Source organism: Nyctibius grandis, chromosome 17, assembly GCF_013368605.1.
Source record: "Nyctibius grandis isolate bNycGra1 chromosome 17, bNycGra1.pri, whole genome shotgun sequence".
Taxonomy (NCBI): domain Eukaryota; kingdom Metazoa; phylum Chordata; class Aves; order Nyctibiiformes; family Nyctibiidae; genus Nyctibius; species Nyctibius grandis.
The window spans coordinates 7,257,022-7,264,653 of record NC_090674.1 but is presented as its reverse complement, the minus strand read 5'-3'; positions in this window follow the sequence as shown (position 1 = coordinate 7,264,653).

The following is a 7,632-nucleotide window of genomic DNA, read 5'->3' as shown; positions in this document are numbered from 1 at the left end:
AGAGTTCAGACAGAGCTAAACTTTGAACTTTTGTGATCTCAAAAGGTTTTATTTCCTTTAAAAATCATATCACTCTGATTTATTTTTCCTATTTCAGTTAGTTATGTGCTCCCAAGTACTAAGAGAATCTAAACCCATCAGCCAACTTCAGCAAATAATCCCATGCATTTTTGAAGCTGACATATTGCCTGGGAAGTCATCTTCCTGACTTTGTCTAATTCATTGTGCTTCCCAGATTTAGATCATGGTGGAAATTTGGCTCTGGCTTACAGCCATGCAAACCCAGGAACTGTAATGAGCTTTCGTGTGCACTTGACTTGCAGAGGCAGATGTTTCACCTTAATGGCAGCTAATCTAAAAGCCATTCCTTTTACTGTCATTTCCCTGCAGAAGATTAACTGTGTTATCTTTGTACTGCTTCTGCATCAAGCAATTTCCAATTTGCCAGGGCTCTGAGGAGTCGCTGTCACCATTAATTTAATGTGTTACATGAAATTATCACTGGCATTGTAGTCTGTCTTTGGAGCCTTGGCTATTTCAATCATATTTCAGCTAAACTGGTCTATGTTGGAACCTGTTGGTCAGCCATTACGCACCACCACCTTAAGGAAAGTGACTCATTACTTAGAAGGCACAGCACTCCGAAGGCTCTTTCTCCTCCTACTCCTGCTGTGGGTTCCAGGAGTGACTTTTTCATGTTCATTTGTTCTGTAGTATGCCAGAGAATATTGCAGACCTGCACCTGCCTCACCGATGCGTACAACTGACACCCCAAGCACAGGACCAGTGGTTTATTTAGTCACAGAAGTGCCTGGAGGGTAGAGGACAAATACAGGATGATACTGCTGTTTGTAGCATTCAGCAGTTGAGAATGTATGAGGACAGGTGGGGAATAAATTGCCACCCCAAACAGCAAGGTTAGACAACATGAGCCAGTCCCAAAGATTGGGCATATGATGCATGGCCAAAACCTACTTGAGACCTTGACAAGTCTGCTCTGTGTTCCTGAGAACCACTGAGCACTTGTTCTGCATGCAGTGCAAGACTGAGTTTAACCTGGCAGGTTAGCTGTGGCTTTAGGTGCCTTACCATCCAACCTGATCAGTTTGGTTCCTGTACATTCTCTACACAATTCCAAAAAGTCAAGAGTTACAGAGAATAAACTAGCATCAGGATTTCCCCACAGACTCTAAAGGAAATTAAGAACAGTATCTGATAATTTTGCATGTCTCATTGCTGAACTGCATCACAGTAAATGAGAAAGTTTAGTTGTAAAGCCAGAGGGGGGATGTAGGAGGGAGCAGGAAACACAGGAGGATGTTAATGATTCCATTCCATTCCAGTTTTGCATTTTGTTATGCCCCTCAGTTGTACTTTCATCTCCAGGCCAGTGCTGTGTGTGCGTAACACAACCTAGCAAATACGCTTCCTGGGCGTCACACAGCACGATGGACAGGGGTCTGGAGTCACAAGGGAGCCACATTTTTAGATCCAGATCAGTAGTGGATGAAATGAAAAACTGACAGTGATTAGTATTTTCCCACTTAAAATGGCCATCTCATGGAGCATCTTGATGGCTTAGAAACCTCAGATGTCCTATTATAAGACATTCAAACACTGGTAATATACTCAGTATGTTCTCTAAAAGTCACATTCAAATCTTACAGTATTAGGAGCACCTCTGAGTCCTGGTAACAGGGTAGGGTTTGTTCTTTCAGTACAGAGTCTTAACAACAGAAACATTTATACCTTGCCATTTTCTTTTTTTTTTTGCAGCCTTGCCAACAGTACTTTTGCAATGCTGTTTCTTTTCTTCTCATGCATCATTTGTCCATTCTTGGGCAATAAAATCTACTTACTGGAGAAAACAGGTAATTAGCCATCTACATAAATTGCCCTGTGACTACATCATTAATGTGTTTGGATGTTTTAATTGATTGCATTCTCAACTGTTTTGGATGGCTTAAATGCCAGCTAATGCAATCCAATTAAGCCTCCTAATAAACCTGACTGATGAACTGCAATATAATCACACATCAAGTAGAGATGTAGGGGGAAATGTCACAGAACTGACAGTTTAGAATAGACCGTGTCATTTTGAAAGACCCAAATCACTTCTCAACAGGGAAACTTCTAATTGACTATAACTGGTGGTGGATTTGGTATCCAAGACCTGATTCAACACACCTTTTAAGCACACGCTTAAGCCAATTCCTATCCACCAAACTTTTTTCATAGAATCAGAGAACAGCCCAGGTTGGAAGGGACCTCGAAAGATAATCTGAGCCAACCTCTCATGGGAAACGGATCCTAGATGAGATTAGCTAGCACCCCGTCCAGTCACATCTTGAAAACCTCCAGTAATGGGGACTCTACCATGTCCCTGAGGCGGCTGTTCCAATGATTAATTGTTCACATTGTAAAAGAAACCTTTCCCAGTGCAACTTGCACCCGTTGCCCCTTGTCCTCTCCATGCAGCTCCTTGTGAAGAGAGAGCCTCTGTCCTCTTTGTAGCTGCCCTTTAAGTACTGGAATTCCCTTCTATGGGGAGAAAAGACCTAACTCCTTCAGACTTTCCTCATAGGGCAGGTTCTCATACTGGAAATATGATGCAAACATCCAATAGTGCCCTGCAAGCAACTTACATAAAGATGGCATAGTGTCTTTATGTCAGCTCTGGAGGTCTTTTGTAAGCCCAGAGGTTATAGGTTTAATGCAGTAAACTCTGTGAAGTTCTCTGCTCTGTTCTGCCAGACAAGATATAATAGCAGCTCTAGCATCAGTGTCTATTAATCTAATCTTGACTTTGATTCCCTGTGTGACTTTGTTTCATCTGTAAAACGGGGATAAGACTATTTCAGATGCTTGTCGGTATCTCTTAGTTCTGGGTACAAAGTGCTTTGAAGATACATTATTTTTACATTTTACATTATTGTAAGTGCACTACGGGTTCTCATCAAACCCTTTCCCCGATCAGCGATGCTGGTAAAGGTCACCCCTCTGTTCTGTGCCTGGTACCCACTTGTGTATTTGTACAACTGTCTCTGGCACAAGTAAAGGCAGAGCCTCAGCCCTCAGTGGGAACAAGAAAGCATCCTTGGCATCCGACAGTATGCAGCCTGCTGGCACGGATTGTGTGTTTACTTTTTTGACAATGGCAAGAGTTAAGAAACAATAAAAACATTTAGATACCTTCCTATAAGCATGACACTGCCTAAGTTTCAGCCCCAGAGCCCTTGCTGTACGTTGGAGTCCACTTGCCACTTAGGTACTCCCTGTACTGCACGCAGAGTTGGCCGCTTGGGACAGCGAGCTGTGTGCCAGCCAGCTAGTACCTAATGGGAAACTAACCACAGAGGGTTCCTCTGCATCTCCAGAGCCGGGGTCCATTCCTGGTGTGAGGCACCTCCAGCAGTTACTACATGGAAGAACTGACCAGCCCTCTCTACCTTCTGTTACCCTGCAGCTCCTGATACTGCCACAACCACCAACTGTCCATTCAGGATGCAAGTTCAACACATCTTCAGGCTGAATGATGCAAACCTCCTAGCTTCCACAACAGTGTCCTGATCATCAGTGGGCACGCAAGAAAGAGGTGAGGTAAGGGTGAAAAGGGGAAGTCTGCTAAAAGTTAAACATAATTACAAGCATTTTGATAATTCAGGACTTTACACCATGGATAGTCTTGACAAAACCAAGTGTAACAATTTATTGAAGAGGATCTTATGGTTTGGGCTTCTATGTTCAATTGAATGATATGTACATGGTGTTTAAATGCATATGACTATGGTTATATACTCTAAATTTTTCAACTGGTCTGAATATCTTTCCTTGGAAAATGGAACTATCATTTGTAAGATCTAAGCAGTACATTTAATGGATATTACAGCTGAAATTTGTATGTGCTCTGTAGCCAAAAATGAGTTCAAGTAAAGTATCTTAAATTCATTTTGTTTGTAATCCATCTTCCCATACAGCAAAATAATGCAAAAGTATACCTTTTAAGTCACGTGCATATAATTTTAAAATGTTGTGTCGTTAAAAATGTAATTGCAATATTCATCACTGTACTGAAATTAAGTGTATGGAAAATGAGACGCTGCCTTCCAGAAGTTTTCCTGCCATAGCTACTTGAAAAATCTTTTGGGAAAGATGTAAAGCACGTCATGTAAAATGAGAATTTCCCAAGAGTGAATTACTGTAATAGGAGAGACGTAAATGCTAACAAGGTAGGAAATCATCTTGTCCACTTAAGGACAGCATTGCTTGTGCCTGCTGCACAATCTGTTTTCCAGTCTAGATAGAAAATCAACTGATTTCAAATCTGGTGGAAAGGGTTAATTCTCCCTGATGAGTCTCGGAGCAGAGCAGTTAATTCACTGGGCATTCTAAGGCACCTGTGTGTGAGAGAATGTATAAGGCAAAGAGAGAGGGAGATGGAGGCACAGCACTTTGCAAGACCATTATTGGGGAGAGCCTGCTAAAGAGATCAATGCTGATAATAAGAACGTGCATTTGTTTCTGACTGCCAGAAAACATAAACATTCCAGTTACATCCCAGAAACTACACAAGCCACCTGACCTCTGCAGCTGGAAAACATTCTCCACAAGACAGAGGTAAGACAACTTCACATTTTTACCTGCTTCTCTGTGCAAAGTGCATGCATTTAGAAATTCATTGCAGAAATCATTTCATGTCTTTTATACCTATTACCAACTAGTGTCTGATATTTTTTTTTTCTGATGATGATGTTCAAAAGATCATTATCTCTAAAGGGAGGGTGAGTGGAGAGTTCTGAAACATCATCTAAACTTCAGGGTTTTCCCAATTCTAATCTGTTTCAGATGTGCCTCTACTAGGAGTTATTTACGCTGCACACATCTGGTAGCAAACTAGCTATAAGAAGATATCTGAGTACTGATTTTTATTATTTTTTTAATGCTAGTTGACAGAGGACAGGGTTACACTGGCTTTCAAAGACAAACCCATTATTTTTGAGCACAATGAGTTCTCCTCTGTAGTCTGCATCCCTGCTACAATAAATCACAGGGTAGCATCCAGCCATTGTCCTGGCGTCATTCCTTGTGCTGATTTACTGGGGGCCAGGCTGTTTGGTGGGTTTTGTAATGTCACCCTGTAGCTTCAGATTGTCTTCTGTATTTAAGGTAAAGGCATATACTAGACTCATCTCTATCACAGTTTCTTAAATACTCCTCTCACTCTTCAGAAAGGAAAAAAATAACTAAAAAAACCACTTCCACTTTGCATCATCAGATCTCCTTTGCCATAAAGGCTACAAGGTGATACTGAGACTGTCAGAAACCAAAATAGGTCTTTCTCCTTAGCAGCAATGAACAGAACAGGGACCTCACTGCACTAGTGGAGAACTGTCAAAATGACAGATTACTCTATTTCAGGGACCACACAAAGATGCTCAAGACAATCAAAATTAATGGCTCTGCAAATATCTCCTTTACAGTTGCTGGTGCTTCTCATACAGAAGAGAAGCACTTTGTTGGTTTTGTGTTGTTTTTTACTTCCTTCCAACACAGCAACTTAAATTCTTCTTACCAGATTTCCCATCATGAAGAGAAACATCTAATAAAAACAAGATACATCATTCTTAAATCAAAATCATACTGTCTAGTATTGCTATCTCTGCGTCTATCAATGTGTATTTTATAGCTCCTGTCTCCCCTCACAAACTTCAGCACAAACCAGAAACATATCATGTCAGGAGATCGTTTCACACTCGTCCTTTACAAAATATTCAAGTTTTCCCACTCTCAGCATGTCTACACCAAGGGCATAATTCTGCTCTCACATACATAACTACAGCTCCCTTGACTGCCTTTAATGTTAGCTCTGCTTGCCCCTCCTTAGGGGGCAATTTGCCAATAGATACATCAAGTAGAAGAAAAAATAATTCCTTCTGAGTTAAAAGGTACAAAAGGATTCTCCTCAGGAACGTCCACATCCAATTTTGACCAATTTCAGCTTCTTTACATCCAGCACATGGGATTTCATTATCTGCTTTCTGTATGCTCTGTATAATTTAATTGTCTGAAAGCACGCACTAATGGGATGTTCATTAGTCGCAGCAATTGCTGCTAAGCCTATGGGCTGCTCTGATTGTATTCAGAGCCTGTATTGGCTCTACCTCATTGTCAGGCACATCCTGTTGGCTTCCAATTGGCTTGGTTGTACTTGCCTGGAAAAGCCAATGTATATATATATACCTAAGACACTTAAATTATATGCTGTGTTTGCCAGTCAGTCCAAATTTGAATCTTAAGAGGATAAAAACTTCTCTGCAACAACTGCAAACTTCTGGATGACTGCTTTGGGTTGTGCACTGCTATTGCTCACCCAGATGCTGACTTAGTGTAGAAAAACAGGTAAAGAAATAATTTAAGATAGGACCTGAAGGAAGATGAGAAACTTACTAATCCATTTTCTGCCTTTTTGGACATCCTCTAACCCAAAACAGGCTCAGCACTACCTAAACCATTTGTCACTGATACCTGCCTGAGAACTGACAATGAAAGTATTTTCACTACAAATACTAAGTAGTTTACTTCAGAGCTAAACTGTAAAAGAAATACAAAATATTTGTCACCACTGACTTTCCAGTCTAATGAATAACTGCATTAAATCCTGTGAGGCGCTTGTCTGTTGCAATATTACGGACCTTAACTAGGTGGGCCTTCCTCAGAGCCAGCTATATTGTAGGGTAGCAATAAAACTGTTAAGCAATAAGGAAGATTCACTACATAGGAAACTGATCTTTTGTTAGATATAGAACTTCCTGCAGACAGAAATAAGAGATGACTTAACTCATCATTAAATGTATAGCTTTGTCCTTATAAGCAACCTTCCCTTCTGTAGCTAGTCTTCACATATGGACACCCAGGATCTGCAAGTGCATCAGTTTCTTTCAGATCTTTGTGTTGTTATACTCCTCTTCAGATGGAGGGATGATAATAGCTGCCTTCACACTTGACAGAAGCCTAAGATAACATGACTGAAAAAAAAAAAAGAAAAAAAAAAAAGGCAAATTCTCATGGAGGTTTTGAGGCAGAGTGCTGACCAGCCGAGGAGGCTTAGACTCCTGGCAGAAGAAACTGGCATTCATTGTTTCCTACCCCACTCACGGAAACAGGTCTGTGTTGGCATTCTTGGAACATTCTGCGTGTACGTTCCCAGTAAACAGGACTGCCATAAAAAAATCCCTGCTCTGCCCCCAGTACTTCCTCCTGAACACACACAAAACTCGGGAGTGCTGGGGAAGCACTCAGGTGGAGAGAGGGACCCACCTTCAAATTTATATAGTGTGAACTCTGGCAGCAAGTTACACTGGCTCAATAAACCAGCCTGCAGGGGAAAAAACAACAAAAGCCTGCTTCTCCCTCATTCCAAAGTCAGTTCTGGAAAAGAATAAAACAAAATCCAAGGGAAATCACATGCCTATCCTGCCCTTGCTTTTACTGCCTTTCCCAGTTGTTACCAGATGGATTTCCAAGCAGCAGTGTAAAAGAATTCTGTGCATAACCTGCAACAATCTATAAATCAGTGTGTTTTCAAAGAAGTTGTTCCCATACATCGCTCCCAAAAGCTGCCAGCGTTCTCAG